At 45.8% G+C, this 14,954-nt stretch overlaps 2 protein-coding genes across 6 annotated transcripts in view; both read left to right on the top strand.

The window, feature by feature from the left end:
* Positions 1-14,954, top strand: part of ST8SIA1 (ST8 alpha-N-acetyl-neuraminide alpha-2,8-sialyltransferase 1) — a 317,230-nt gene that overhangs the window by 141,159 nt on the left and 161,117 nt on the right. The gene's annotated exons all lie outside the window — the stretch shown is intronic.
* The window catches only part of PRR5 (proline rich 5), a 58,136-nt gene that overhangs the window by 9,573 nt on the left and 33,609 nt on the right, over positions 1-14,954 (top strand). For 3 of the 5 annotated variants that reach the window (XM_054282165.1, XM_054282163.1, XM_054282166.1), the window contains exon 2: positions 8,416-8,554. The gene's annotated coding sequence lies outside the window, so the exon portion shown is untranslated. Of the gene's footprint in view, positions 1-7,805; positions 8,181-8,415; positions 8,555-9,738; positions 9,827-14,954 lie in introns of those variants that run through there. The other 2 variants (XM_054282164.1, XM_054282167.1) reach the window with 2 other exon arrangements.

Genomic DNA, 14,954 nt, shown 5'->3' with positions numbered 1-14,954 from the left:
ATTGAACAGAGGTGATTTTGTGAAGGCTAGAGCCCTTAGCGGTTGGTATTGTCCACCATCACAGATTCAGCAAGCTCCCCAGTGTGCCTTGATACACAGATTCCTCCCCCTTTTCACTTATCACCTAAGTTTTGCTATTGTAATTTTCCAGAGTTTGGTTTCATGTGTAGCAAAATGTTCTGGTTGGGTTGTGCCACTGGATCTAAAATCTAAATCGTGTTGTTCTTCAGTTACTTGTCATATTGGATGTCTAGTGTTTCCTCTGTTTTCATGGTGACTTGAAAGCTCTTCACCTCTACCATCTTTTGTTGAAGAAGCAGTTTTGTCCAGGTTTTAAATGGTATTGTTTTTCTATCAGCTTTTTTTGCTCTGTAGTGCCTGGTGAGAGGCTGGTCCTTGAGGCTGAGTCTGTTTTTCATCCCCGTGCCCTTGTGCAGGCTCACAAGGCTCACAGAGTGCTGTATTGGTATCAGGAGGTCATGCTCCTCCTTTGCTGGAAACAAACTCATCCATCCATGTGTGTGTGAACATTTCAGTGCTCTTGAGAACTGTGGCAGGAGTGACAACACGACAGTGAAAGTCTCTGTGGCCAACCTGACAAATGAAAATGGAGAAACAAAAGACAGCACCACTCAGACTGAAAAGGTTTTTATTGTAAAATGCTTGAAGCTGCACAGACCTTCAGCCAAGCTGGCAGCCTGTTGGGTGGCCCAGGATAACTTGTTGTTTTATCGAGTGAAGGAGAATGGGGAAGAAGTCTTAGGTTGTTCTTTACACTGATGAGTTGGGGTTCCTTTTATTACCTTCTTTTGTGGTAAGGTTATTTATGTTTAATGATTCTAATACCAGTCTTGCCCCCAGGCTGCCCCTGAGGCGTTTGTGTTTGTGTGTGCCCACCAGTGGCAGCTGGGTGCCACTGAGGCTCTAGAGCCTCCCTCAGTCCTCCAGCAAAGGCCCAGTGCCAGCTGGCACCATGCAGGAATTAGTGGGCTCATCCATTTGGCTTTGCTCTGATTAAACCAGCAGCCGCCGTGCTGGAGCAGCTTCCAAACCACACTGCCCTCTGCAGCAGGCAGGGATTTCCTCCTGGATTCCTTGGCAGCTCGTGAGCCAGACCAGCACCGCACCTGCCTGCCCTGCCATTGATCTGCCAGCCTGCTGGTGCCAGAGCAGCTGTGCAGCTGCTGTCTGTCTGTCTGTCTGGGTGGGGATAGATTGCCACTGCAGACACCCAGGAGGCAATTGCATCAAAAACATCACTTGCTCTTTCGGAACACTGAGGTCCAAGTGGATCTCCTTCCCCCCACTGAAAGAACTGGGTGGAGGAGAAGGGGGTTGCATAAAATAAGATAAGATAGGAGGGAAATAAAGAGAGGAAAGAACGGAGCTGCATCCTGGCCATCTGTGTGCTGGGAGTGGAGCAGCTGCTCTGCCACTGACAGGCTGCTGTCTCTCCACTCAGTGCACACAGACAAATGACAAATTTGTATCATGAACAAGACAGCTGAGGATTAATGCTGCTAAATAGCCAGGTCACAAAATCTACCCTGAGGAAAAGCCTCCAGCTGCTTGAAAACCTTCAGAATCCTCTCCCTCTCGATTCACACTTCTCTTCAGAAACTTACACTGTTTGGGAGCCAAACAGAAGAAGCACACATGATTCTTCTGGATCAAATCTGGTGTCTTTGCAGCACAGTCAGTTTTGGAACGTTGATAGGTTATCTAGAAACAAAGAGGAATGGCCAGCTGGAGTTACAGTGGTACTACTACCGTGCTTCAGATTAGTTAAGGATGTGTTTAATGCTTCATTAGCTCAGGGTCTGTCTCCTCCCCAGGGCTGCACAGTTTCTCACAGTCCCAGGGATTTCTGGAAGATGCTCTCCTTTTAATTGTGAAGAAAATGCTCTTTGCATCAAGTGCTGTGGAAAACAGGCAAGCATGAACTGCAAGGTAACAGACACAAAACTAAACAAAAATGCCAAAGGTAGGGTGTGCTCTTGTGAATGGCTATAAATGCCTTTGTTGAAATATCAGCTGGGCACTCAAGGGGTATCTGAGGGATTCACCCGGGGCAGGGAATGCAGGGTTTACTTTTCCTCTCCCAGACCACAGGCTTTTGGAGGGGTCTCATGACAACCTGCGTCCTGATCAGTGCTGGTGACATCCATAGAAGAATACGTTGTGTACCCAACCTAAAATAATAAAATCCAGCACAACACAATTGTGGATACTCCTCTCCTGGAGTTATTAATGATGATAAAGATCTTCCAGAGATGAGTCACTGGCAAGTGTCCCTTGCTGAGCCTGAAGGACCATTCAGGCAGCTGTTAAGCCCTGAGAATAGCTCTGCAACTGAGTCATTACAGAAAATCTGAATGTGGTTTAGGGGCTCAAGGTGTCTCTCAGGGCTGTTCAGAGAGGTCATGATGGGATGGCAGTCTTTACATCACATACATTTGCAGTGTGGGACTATAATTTAGTGATAGCAGGAGCACAAAAAGATAGCTGAGTTGAATCCAAGTGCTTTTGTGATAGCCCTGTAACTGCTGCTGCTTCTGTTCAGCTCTTCTTTTTGTGTTGGTCTATCTCCCACAAAGCCATCCCCTCCATGCTGCCTGCAGCACAGCAAGTCCTGACTGTGGTGCACAGCTTCTCCAGCCTCTGGCTGCTTTCACTGGTGGAGAATCAGTGGAGCCTGAACTTGCCACCCTCTGCAGAGGTCCAGGGCCTGTACTCACCCCACCCCAGCCTCTGTGAGCTGAGAGAGGAGAGACCTGCTCTGTCTGCTGCCACAGTAACTTCTTCTCTGATGTCCAGGCACGTCAGCCTCACTGCAGAAGAGGCACAGGCTTCTTTTAGATCCTTTTCTTCTGTTGTTCTCTTCAGGCAGGAGTGTGTGCTCTGAGAATGGCAGCAGATGCAGGCTGTGCTCTCATATTTCTGGGTTTCCCGGGGAAGCTTTTGACTAAGCAGCTGCCATCTCATGCAGAGTCAGAATCTGAGTCTCACAATGTGGTAGAAATGTCAGAGGAAATATAAGAAGTTGCTGCCCCCAGCTATTTGCTGCCTTTCTTCAAACTCTGCAAGGCTGCTGGAGCAGGAAGTTATCTTGCTATTGCATCTGGCAGCTTCAGCAAAGCTTCACCTCCTGGGCAGCAGAGCTGATGCCACTGGATTTACACAGGAGCAGTAAAACCCTGTGACCGTCCTTGCTTTTGGGGCAGGAGGGACAGTAGTGGCATCATTGCTTAAATTTCTCTTTGCAGACTTGAAAGCAGTCTCTAATGAGCTTAGGATGAACTGCCTACTTCATATTCTTATTCAGTTTTTTTCCTGTTTCCCTCATACTATTAAATGCAAGTGACAATTATTTCTGTTTTCAGGATTCATGACGGTAGAGTGCTGTCCATATAAGGATTCAACTCTTTATTTTTTCCTTTTTTTTTTTTGTTTCCCTGTGGTCATAGTGGCCATGGGAATTGAGAATTAAAATGCTTGCCATTGCTTTGGCCCAGTCCCTGCCATCCATTCAGAGTTTTTGTTCGCCACTGGGGCTTTGTGAGCATCTCTTGTAAAATTCAGCTGCATTTCTCCACATGCCTGTACCTGGTGCCATTGCTGGCATTGTCTGTGATCCCCACCATGGAAATGGAGCCATGTGAGAGGTGAATTCCTGAAAGGTGGTGTGCCAGGAGCCTCGTGGTGTGAGTAGAGATGTTCATGATAACCCTGGTGATCCTTGGAGCATGTTCAGCCAAGTCTACACAAGTGTGAGAAGGGACAGATAAAATTGTCAGGGGGGTTTGTGAGTTGTGACTTAATAATTCCTGTTTGGCCATGCAGACCGTGCATTCCTGCTGCACTGGAGGTCGCTCCTGGCTCTGCTCTGCTGTCAGGTGCCTTTCTCCCTCTCCTCATGCTCCTCCAAAGCTGCTTGCTGCTGCCTGTGCAGGAGCAGTGCCTTGGGTGAGAAGGGCGAGATCTGTTTCTCTGAGCTGACTGTGAGTCCAGCTTGCCCAGGGCCCATCACTGTCCCAATCTCCTCAGAGGGTTGCTGTTGTTCCTGATTGGAAGCTGCTGTTCCTGAAGGTGTTTTCCCCTGGGGTCTGACCCTCAGGAGACAGGCTGAGCACGGGGCTGAGGGTGAGGATGGCTCTGAGCAGGGCCTCCCCAGCTGTTCCTGAAGGTGTTTCCCACATGGGGTCTGACCCTCAGCAGACCCCTGGGCTCAGGGTGAGGATGGCTCTGAGCAGGGCCTCCCCACCCTGCAGGAATTGTTCGTAAATAGGAGCACAAACTGACATGTTCCCATTTTTCTTTTCCCACCTCCCACAGCTCCTGGGAATGAGGAAGGAAGCCAATAAGAAATGTTGATGTTGGCATTTGGCATTTCAGTCAAAAGCAAAGATGAAGTAGAATGCTTTTTATGCTTTTATTTTGTGGTGGGCAGAGAAGTGTTGCTGCAGAGGTAATGCCAGGCTGCTGCCTGGATTTATTCAGTTCTCAGATTCAGGGGGAAAGCAGTTGGCAGTTTCTGTCTCGGAGATCCCTGAAGTGGCTGAGCCAGGAAAGGAGATCCAGCATGTTCTCAGCTGAAATTCTTACAGAATGACCTCATTTACACTCACTGCATCCTCTAGCATGAAAACCCTTTAAATGCTACTTCAAAAATTCATGAGTGCTTTAATGGAAGCAAAGGAAAGACCTTTCTGTTTTGTCCTGAAAGGGCTCATGGAGAGTTCAGAGGGAACTTTTAGTGCCTGGTTATGCTGTGCCCACCCGTCCAAGAGCTCATCTCCTTGAGTTAACCTGGAGCTTTAATGTTTTATTGAAATCACTCTGGGACGTTGACTTTAATGTGAGACTTATAAATGGGCAGCCTGTAAACCAAGGCACTGATACATCAAAGGTGAATTTAACTTCAAATTATGCACACTAGGAATAGGATTTTCTGGCCTTTTCCTGCTGAAATTGTTCAATATTTTTCTATGATTTTCATGAAGACAGAGCTAAGACAGTGCTGAATGAGAGATTCTAAATATGAATTCCTGGAGCTGGGAGTGTGACGAGAGCTTTTAAGCAGGAGCCTTGAGTATTGAAAAAGTCATAATCTGAGATAAGATGGGGGATATATTGATGCTTTTAGACCGTGTCAATCCTGTAATTAGTCCCTTAAATTTACAGTTTTGTTTGTAGTACATTCTAGCTTTCTCTTTGTCTCCAGAGTTAAATTTGACACTTTCTAATCCAGAGCTTTCTGTAACTTTTTCATCTGGCTTCTTTTAAGAGTAGCACAAAGGATTTTCAGGAGAATTATTTCCTTTAGGTTTTAATCTTTATTAGTTTATGTCCTCAGAGATATAAAAGCAGTCTCAGTGTAATTAATGCAAAGGAAAAGAAACTCAGAATGTATGCAACAGAAACGGGCTGCCAGGAGTAACATTTTGGTTTTGAACAAATTGACAAACAGCATCACTAACCATACTGCACCTTTTGCTCCTCTGCTTCACATGTAGAATTTACCTGGAAATTGTACTGCCTGTGGCTCAGAGTAGTTTGGGATGAGTTTGGATTGTGTGGCAGCTTCAGGGTCCAAAAGCCTCTGGAGTCCTGTTTGTTTCCATGCTGGTCAGGAGGTCTCTAAAGCTACAGAATTCCTGAAGGTAATTTTGGGTCATGAACAGAGATTCTTCTGAGAGCCTCACGTGTCTGCTGTCCCTGGAGCCAAGTGTAGGCCAGCAGTGTGTGCCTGAGAAAACTGCCATGCAATTCTGAAATCCTGCTGCTGGGAAATGCTTGGCTTAAGGAAAGGCATCAATACTTGATGACAAGTGAAATCTTCATTGCTTTATCTGCCAAAGAATGCACCAACTGCTCAGCTGGAGAAAAGAATATTTCATTACAGTCTCCCAGAACTTCTATGCAGCAGCATCGTGAGTTGGGTTTTTCTAGGCACTCTCTTTTTCTCCTGAACCTATAAGTATTTTAGGTATACTGAATGTTCAATAAAGGCAAGATAAATGTATTTCAACAAGTTTTAAAAAAAAAAATTATACTTCACGCTTGCATTGATGGAATAGCTGGGCTTTAATCATCAAAGTTAAGTGTCAGTTTAAGTAAAAAAGGCAGTGCAATTTTATTCTGAAATGACCCCCTTAAATCCTAAAGAGTGGCACTATGATGTAGGTTTATTATCCTGGCTGATCAAATTATCACTGATTATAGGCAAAATGGAGGATTTTTTTTTTTAGTCTGCTAGCATAGAAATGTCAAAGCAGGTTCTCCAAGCAAAAATGTTTTCATACCTATAAGCACTTCATTTTTTGGGAACAAATCTGCTATTATTGTGCTCTCTGTTGATAATATCCCTTTGAAGTCAGGAGGTGTTCTGCCATTGATAGGAGTGATTTAAAGGGCACAGACACCAGTGGAAAGAATGGTCTCATTTTATTGTGAGTTTTAAGGCAGCACAAAAGTAAAGTGATACATCTGATAAAACTTCATGCTTGGCTTTAGCAGCAAGCAGAAGTCAGAAAGGTAATGCACCTGATCAGTGCTGTACAAGAGAAAGATTAGTGATTGAGAGAGGTGGAAACATCGCCGAGTGCCTCAATACTCCAGCGCCATGCGGAGCCCACAGTCCCTGGGGAGCCCTTCCTGGCGACTGGGGAAATGCTACCCCGTGCTTCCACCCACAGGAGGGGTCTCCGAACTCACCCCAAAATGGGCCCAGCGTTTATGGGCACAAACCAGCAATCAAAGTGGCTGGATTGTATTTTACCACAGAAACTCCTGGATCTGATGGCACACATCCCAACACAGGGAGCAGGGCGTGGCTGGGAGGGTTTCCCATGAAATACCCCATAAAATACCCCACAGCCAAGTCTCTGCTCATGTCAGCTGGGAAGGGTTCTTGCAATGCTGCGTTTCTTGCAGGTAACTGCACAGGTGATGGGAAAGACTCTAAAGCAGTGGGTTTGGTGTTAAACAGAGAGCCCCAGCATCTCAGCCGTGGATTTTTAGCTCAATCATGCTGGTGGTGTCAGCCACACATTGCCCAGGGTGCATCGTGTGAGGCAGCTCTGGCTGAGGCCTGCTGCTCAGCCTCAGCCTGAGCACATGGTGGGATCTCTCTGGGTGACCATGTTTGTGCCTCGGGTTTTGCACCACGTCCCTGTGTGGTTTGGTTGCTGTGTTATCTGCTGTGTGCTGCTGATGCATTTCGTTGCTCTGTTATCTCCTGCTTGCTGTCCTGACCCTGGCCCAGGGGCTCCGGACAGCAGTGCAGGGCTCTGCAGCTCCGAGCTCAGAGTGATTTCTGCAGCTCTCTGTGAGCTGCTGTGCTCGTGCTCCTCAATGCGTTGCAGGCAGAATGCACTGACCTTGCCCAGTGCTCTAAGTTCACCTAAAATTAGTGGCAACAGAGTGAAGGAGCAGACAAAGGGGGAATATAAGGGGATTGTTTTGTTCTCTGAAGTGCAGCAAACATTAACTTTAAAATACATATTTTTAAATGCATGCAGTCACATCCTTGCAAAGTGAGTGTGAAATGTTATGAAACAAAACCCAGAGTGATTTATAGCGAGGATGAACTAAACCAAGAAGGACATATGTGTATTTTAGTTAAATTTAGCAGTTAGAATTGGTACTAAAAACTGCAAAGTGCAAGGCATGAAGAACTGTACTCAGAATACCACTGTGTATCTGTGTGTATGGTATGTGCATGTGTGTATATATATCTATACATGTGTGTGTGTGTGAGTATATACACACACACATATATTACTTGCCTAATAGTGTTCTATATTTATTGGCCAGCTATTTGAAAAAATAGTCTTTTAATTATGAAGGTGTTTATGTTGGAGTTAGAAGTCACATAATTCTTAATTCTGTCCTATTTACCCACTCTGGGTTTGTTAGTTGTGTTAATAGTCACCACAGAGGGGCACTTGAGGACCAGCCCAGGGCAGGCAGGGATATTGTACCCATCATTTGAAGCCCTAAACAAAGAATTCCTAGTATTTCTAAATTTTTCATGTAAGGCTTTCTTGGGCCTTCCAGGACAGCTGCTCTCCAAAGCAGATCACAGTAGATCATGCAGCATATTTCAAACCCTCTTCTGTCACCTCCTTGATGTTGGGACACAAAACTGCTTGCACTGTCCTGTGCCTTCTTTGGAGGTAAGTGAAGCTTTTAATGATGGTGGCAACGAATTGCTCTCCATGAAGAAAATAAAACAGAAAAGGGAAAAGTGCAAGAAGAAATATTTGAGTCAGCAATGAGGTGGAACAGCACTGATTATTGTGCTTATTTTACTTCTGTGTGTGTCATTATGGGTTTATTAGTGCACTCCTGAAACATACTGTAGAATAGCAATATTTACAATACTGATTTTTTGTTGGTCTTTTCTTGCAGAGGTGACTTTTTTGCAAGGGCCTGACTTTTTTCAACCAGTTTGTGTTGCCTGTCAAGAATTTCCATGTTGACTCTGGGAAACCTGCTGCAGAGTCTGCCCTGTTTGCTATTCAGTCCTGTTTACTTCTCCCTTTAGCAGGTAAGCATATATTTCTGCAATACTTATTCCAGCTGGAAAATGTTTCCCAGTTCAGACACCTGGAGAGTTCGTTTTGTTGGACTCTGTAGGGTTAACGTCTCTCCTCCAATATTTGTGCCACAGGAAAATACCTGAATAATAGTGCAGTGCCTGGGAGTCTTTAGCATCAGTGCATGTCAGTCTGCATCCATCTGGCCTTAATGCAACTCAGAAAATGCTATGCAGGAACTTTCAGCTGGGAATCTATTTACAGCTGAATCAGGATTGTGAGCAAGCAATACAGAAAATTGCTTGAGTTGTTGCTGCCTGAGAGGAGCCTCTAAATAACTTTGTGTCCTTGAGGGAAAAAGGAAAGAGGAGAGGCAGAGTGGGTGATGGCAGGGCTGGGGTGTCACCCCACAGTGCCCTGGAGCTGAACGAGAGGAGCATTCAGCTGCTGCTCACCAGGATCAGGCAGTGCTGCAGAAATAGATTCAGCTGCCCTGGCTGGCCATGTGTGAGATAGATATAGATATAATTTTATATTTTTATGTGTATATATATATATATATAATTTTATATACATATATATTTGGGTGTTGCAAGAAGGGACACGGAACAGCTGAGCTGTAGGAATGTCTTACACAGCTGCAGCTTTCCTGCAGGGGGGCCTGGCCAGACCCTCAATATTTATTGTTAGAATTGGATTGGTGTTTGAGATTCAAGGTTTTAAGGAAGAAATAGATTTTTAATGATTTCTTGAAATCTCTTTTGTTAAATGCTGGTTGTCAAAGGAGAGTGTGTATGGGGGTGTGCAAGTGCATTTATGTGAAAAGGAAGTAAATGTGCTTACTCTGTCTTTGCTATTGTTCGGTTTTCCTTTTAACGTTATCATCACATGTAGGAAATCTTGTTTTTTTGGAAACAACTTAGAAATTTTCCCAGAAAATAGTTGTCAGTTTTGTCCTGCAAAAGGATTTTCTTTCTGAATGTATAGCAATTTATTTACTTCACTAAACTGCAGAATGTAACCTTTGCCATGGCTTCAGCTTTTTTCCTTTGTTTTTTAAGGAATGGGGTCTTTTCTAAAGGGTTGGCTCTTGAAAATTTTTATTTTGATTTCCTTGGTAGTAATGCATGCTTTGTTCCCAATGTGTGTGGGATGGGAATGGTGGGAATTCCTGTTCTGTGCCACTTTATTGCAGTGGTAGCTGCCCTTTCCTACAGTGTCCCCATTTTTAAGTTCCTGTGCAAGTTCCATCACACCGAGTGCTGCGGGGTCCAAGTGCACAGGTAGATGTTGCAATTTGGGATTGTGTTTTAAACCTCTCTGGCAATTGTTCTATTCAGAAAGATATCCTTGGAGGGCAAAGGGAGAATGATGAATTTTCTGAAATAATCCATTTGTGTCGAGCACTAGGCTTTTGTTGATTCTTGCAGGGCTGCGGGATTTGTTCCGCAGGGCTGTATAGCACCATGCAAATCCCAGCAGAGTCAGAGATTGCCCACGTTCACAGAGCTGGCTCCTGCACTGCCCCCTCCCTGCCGTGGGCACAGGAGGGGACAGGAGTCTGTCGTGTTCGTGTTCTAGCCATGCTCAGAGAGAACACTGCACAAGAATGTCATGGCTTTGGGAGAAAGGCAGGATATCCCTTGTGACCAGCAGCTGCCCACCAGTGCAGCTCTTCAGAAACCCCGTGAGTTGCTGCAGTGGGCTCTGTCTTGGTGACCTTCCGAGGCAATCAGAGCCTTCTTGGGAGACCTTGAATCAGAAATGTTTGTGTGTAAGAAAAATAGCACTGTGCAGCACGTGCTTCTGATCTCTCAGGGCTCACAGATTTGGGAGGCAGGGTACCATGTATAACTGTAGAGGACAGCACTGAGATACTGTGGCTGCTGCATTGAGGTCATGGTGTTCTGGGAGCCAACTGAAATTATGCAAGATGGCAATTTAGGAAAGAATTGACACAGATCAGGAAGGCAAAAAATCACGTGTATTAGAAGCTCAATTACTTTGTAAGATTAATTTTCCACTGTCTCGTGATCCTGTAATAAGAGCACAAAGTATTTTAAATGTTTGATTTACTTACTGATCAGAACTCTTGAGACCTCGCTTTCTAAAGCAAAATGTAAGATTTGACTCCCGTTTAAGTGCAAAGTTGTGAGCTTGTGTTGGAGTGTACCCTGGTTACTGGGCTAATGGGTTGTTAATTCACTGGGTGGGCAGCAGGAATTCCTGAAACGGGTACATTTGGCACTCAGGACCCCATCCATCTCCTTTCCTGGGGCACGTGAGTGGAAGGTGGTCATGCCACAGGTGTGTAATCCAGAGCGTTGGTCCTCACTCCTCCAGCAGAACCGCTGCATTTTTGGGACCACTGCACTGTCTTTAATGCCCAGAACCTTTACAGAGATAACTAGGAGCTGTACTACAAGCCAGGAGAATTGATTTATCATGAAAGCTTGATATTTTGGATGGGGGTAGAAAAGGCCTATTCCTGTCCTGATTCTCTCCTGGTGCCTTTATCCTGAAAAGCAAGACAAAGCAGATTTAGCTGTCTCCTGTAGTTCAAGAGCTGCTTGTGTTGCTGTGCTCTGTAAAGCCAGAGCTGCTGGCAGAGGGGTGGGATTTGATGGGTGCTTTCAGCAGGTGCTGCTCAGCTCACAGCCTGTGCTAGGTCCTGCTGGGGACTGGGGTCTGAGTGCCAAGGGAGGCAGCTGAGGCTGTGCAGGCATGGCTGGTCTCAGGATGCAGAGGTACAGGAGGTATTCCAGAGGGTGGGAAGATTTCCCAGTAAGGCCGAGTCCTCTCTCACAAATCAGTACTTGGCTGTGGTGAGGGCAAAAATAAGATAAAGGATTAGTAAAACCAAAGGTGTCCTAGGACTAGCCACAATAAACAAAAGGCATCCTTAGGAATGCCTTTATCTCCAGAGGTTGCAGAGAGTCGGTGGGATGGAAGAGGAAGGGTGGAAATAGACCCTGTTTGGTTTCATGCTTTCTTTGCTCTCTTTATTCTCTGTTTTCTGATTATAAAGGAGCTTTATTTAGACACTGTAGCAAAAGAATTGATGAGTCATAAGGTTTACAGCTTCATTTCCTCCTGGCTGTTTTTATTTTTTCCTGGTGACTGCACCTCCTTCCTTCTGCCTCATGCCTTGTCTGCTGGTGTGGCAGGCTGTGCTGTGCCTTTAACAGGGCTGTGCTGCTCTGTCAGGCTAATTCCTGAGCTCTGGCATGTGTCAAGGCATGCCCTGAGCTTTGTGGTGCAGTTCATGAAAAACTGAAATGCATTTCTCTAGGGAGATTTTTAACTCCTTTCTGCCACAGAGACACTTTACTATTCTTTTCTTTGGTTACAAAGTGCACACCACTCAACAGCACTATGGGAAGTTCTGCTCTCTTCTCCAAAAGAGAGATGAAGGGAAGTAGTGGGCTGCTTTTTTCTTTTCCAGTTGAAATCTGTATTTATTGAGCAGTTTTGTTTCATGGCAGAGCTCTGAAGGGTGGATAAAGCTGAGAGGACACTCTGTTGCTGTTTGTATCTTCCCCCTGGTGCTGATCCCACTGCAGTGCTCACCTGTCATTGCAGCAGCAGAGTGGTGTGGTCTAAAACATGCTGACCCACAGCAGTCACAGCTTTATTAGGGATTCCATATAGTGGGGATTTCTTAATGCTTCCCATTGTGAACATCACTTTTTGCTTCTTTTTCCCTCTCCTCATGATCAAAAAGAAACTTTTAAGTAGACAGTACAATTAAATTGTAAAAATTAACATTAGTAAATAAAATGTATGATTCTTTCTTTTTCCTTTATTTTTTTTCAGCAAATCTCATTCTTTTGAAATCAAACGTACGTTTGGGGATGATTGCCCAGATTTTTTTTCTGATGTTTTCTAGGCACAGCAATACAGTCTTTAAAGCACAGGTCCCAGTAGGAATATTGCAGACATAAATGACATATCAGGAGGGAACTGTGGAGTAACCCTTGTGATTTTAAAAGCAGTGTCTAATACAAGGTCCTGGATGTGTATGTTAACATGGCTTTCTAGTGAAAGCATAAATCCTCTTCAACTTCCAGGTATTTACCTACCAATATATTGTCTCAGGCCTTGAGATGGAAGTGAGTCCAGGTGAGCAGAAATTCCCCTGTGGCTCTGGGACTTGCTGTGCAGTCACTCGCAGGACGTGGGCCCCACAGATGACAGAATTCTGTCTAGTAGAAACTGGCCTGTTTTTACAGGAGAAATGTTGGAGGGAAGAGAAGGAGCTCGGGCTGGCAGTGCCTTCCTCACTGAGGTAGCTGTGTTCTAAACTACTTAACCTTTGAGCTGCAGCTTTTGTGTGAGCTAAGCAGTGGTGTTAGTACCATGTACAGCATGCTGGGTTGGAATGAGTTAACCCGCCAGTGCTTCACAGCCTCGCTCTGGGATTGTGCTGAGTACAGCTGTTCTGTTTAAGAAGCTTGTAGTGCTCCTTACTGAGCCTTTGGGAGGTCTCCCCTCCCTCCCACAAAGTCCAGCAGGGCTCTCATCCCTCTCCATGGCCAGTGGCGAGCAGTCTGTGCTGTGGAACTGCTCTGGAAGCAGCACTGCATGGAGAGCTCTGCATGGAGAGCTCTGTCCCAGGGCTGCATGGAGAGCTCTGCATGGAGAGCTCTGCATGGAGAGCTCTGCATGGAGAGCTCTGCCCCAGGGCTGCATGGAGAGCTCTGCATGGAGAGCTCTGCATGGAGAGCTCTGCCCCAGGGCTGCATGGAGAGCTCTGCATGGAGAGCTCTGCATGGAGAGCTCTGCCCCAGGGCTGCATGGAGAGCTCTGCATGGAGAGCTCTGTCCCAGGGCTGCATGGAGAGCTCTGCATGGAGAGCTCTGCATGGAGAGCTCTGCCCCAGGGCTGCATGGAGAGCTCTGCATGGAGAGCTCTGCCCCAGGGCTGCATGGAGAGCTCTGCATGGAGAGCTCTGCCCCAGGGCTGCATGGAGAGCTCTGCATGGAGAGCTCTGTCCCAGGGCTGCATGGAGAGCTCTGCATGGAGAGCTCTGCCCCAGGGCTGCATGGAGAGCTCTGCATGGAGAGCTCTGCCCCAGGGCTGCATGCATGGAGAGCTCTGCATGGAGAGCTCTGCCCCAGGGCTGCATGGAGAGCTCTGCATGGAGAGCTCTGCCCCAGGGCTGCATGCATGGAGAGCTCTGCCCCAGGGCTGCAGAGGTGCAGCTCAGCACAAGCACTTCCAGGAGTGCTGTTCTCTCCTGCACTGCCCTCTGACCCCAGAAATCCCCAGCTACCTGTGCCCTGCAGGATCCACTCGTTCCTCTGCTGGGATGGGAAACGGGCCCAGGATCTCCTGGTGTCCCTGCCACCTGCTCATGGGGTGGCCTGGGCACATCACCCCACCTCTCTCTTCACTTGGAGTGCTGAAGTGCAGATTTTATCTTTGCCATTCGTACCCAAGAGCTGCTCAGGTCAAGTTAATGACTGACGTGAAGTCAGGCATGTCAGTGGACTCACAGCATAGTTTAAGTATGAAGTATTACTCTGCAGTTAGGGGTGGAGGTAGCCCTTGTTGAAATTATTTATCATTTGGTCAGGTGCAATCATAAAAGGGAGAAAGGAGTGTAGAGAAAGCCTGTCCCCTGTTAAAAATGTTTCAGGAGATTGAGATGCTGGCTCGCCTGTGGTTTTGGTGCATGTGTTGACTCTGAGTCTAGTACTGGTTACTGCAGTTGATGAGGTGGTAAATAAATAGAATGACTTCTGCAGGTGTAGTATTTCACCATGCAGATGGAATCAAAGAGTTAAAAAGTCCAAGGATCTAATCCAGTATAATAACATTTTGCAAAACCTATCAAATTCACAGCAAGTGACAAGCAGAAAAGCTCCTGAGCTAGGTGGAAAATGAAATTAGAGAGAATTAGATTGCCCCTTGTGTATCTAACTCGTTGTTTCACTTAACAGGGCAAACAAGCATTTTATCTGAGCCCTTAGCAGAAGCTTAGGCTGGGTTGTGTTCCGCTGCTCTCCCCAGCCATATTGTCCACAGAAATGAAGTACCCTGCATCCTGGTTGGATAAAGCAGTGTTCTGCTGGAGATGTGTTTGCTCCCTCACTTGTATGCTGTAGAAGGCATCTCATCCCTTACAATATGAATATATATATATATATATATATATATATATATATATATATATATATATATATTTGTTTTCCTCTTGCTGCCATATACACAATAGATTGTTGTTTGTTTGAAGGATTTAAACTCTGGCAGAGACTGGGGATAGTAATGTCTTTGTCCATAGGTTAGATGTGTGAAATGTTACATGCCATCTACTGTGATGCTGGTTTGTATACTTGAGAATTTTGGTGTGGGAAGGGCAGTTAATACAGTGCTAATTCAAGCAGCTGGATAAAACAACTATGGCTA

This window comes from Melozone crissalis, unplaced genomic scaffold (genome assembly GCF_028551555.1).
Source record: "Melozone crissalis strain CALT ecotype California unplaced genomic scaffold, PUWL_Pcris_2 ptg000033l_1, whole genome shotgun sequence".
In the NCBI taxonomy this organism is placed as follows: domain Eukaryota; kingdom Metazoa; phylum Chordata; class Aves; order Passeriformes; family Passerellidae; genus Melozone; species Melozone crissalis.
Note: the sequence above shows the minus strand (reverse complement) of the source record. Positions and strands in the feature narration are given on the sequence as shown.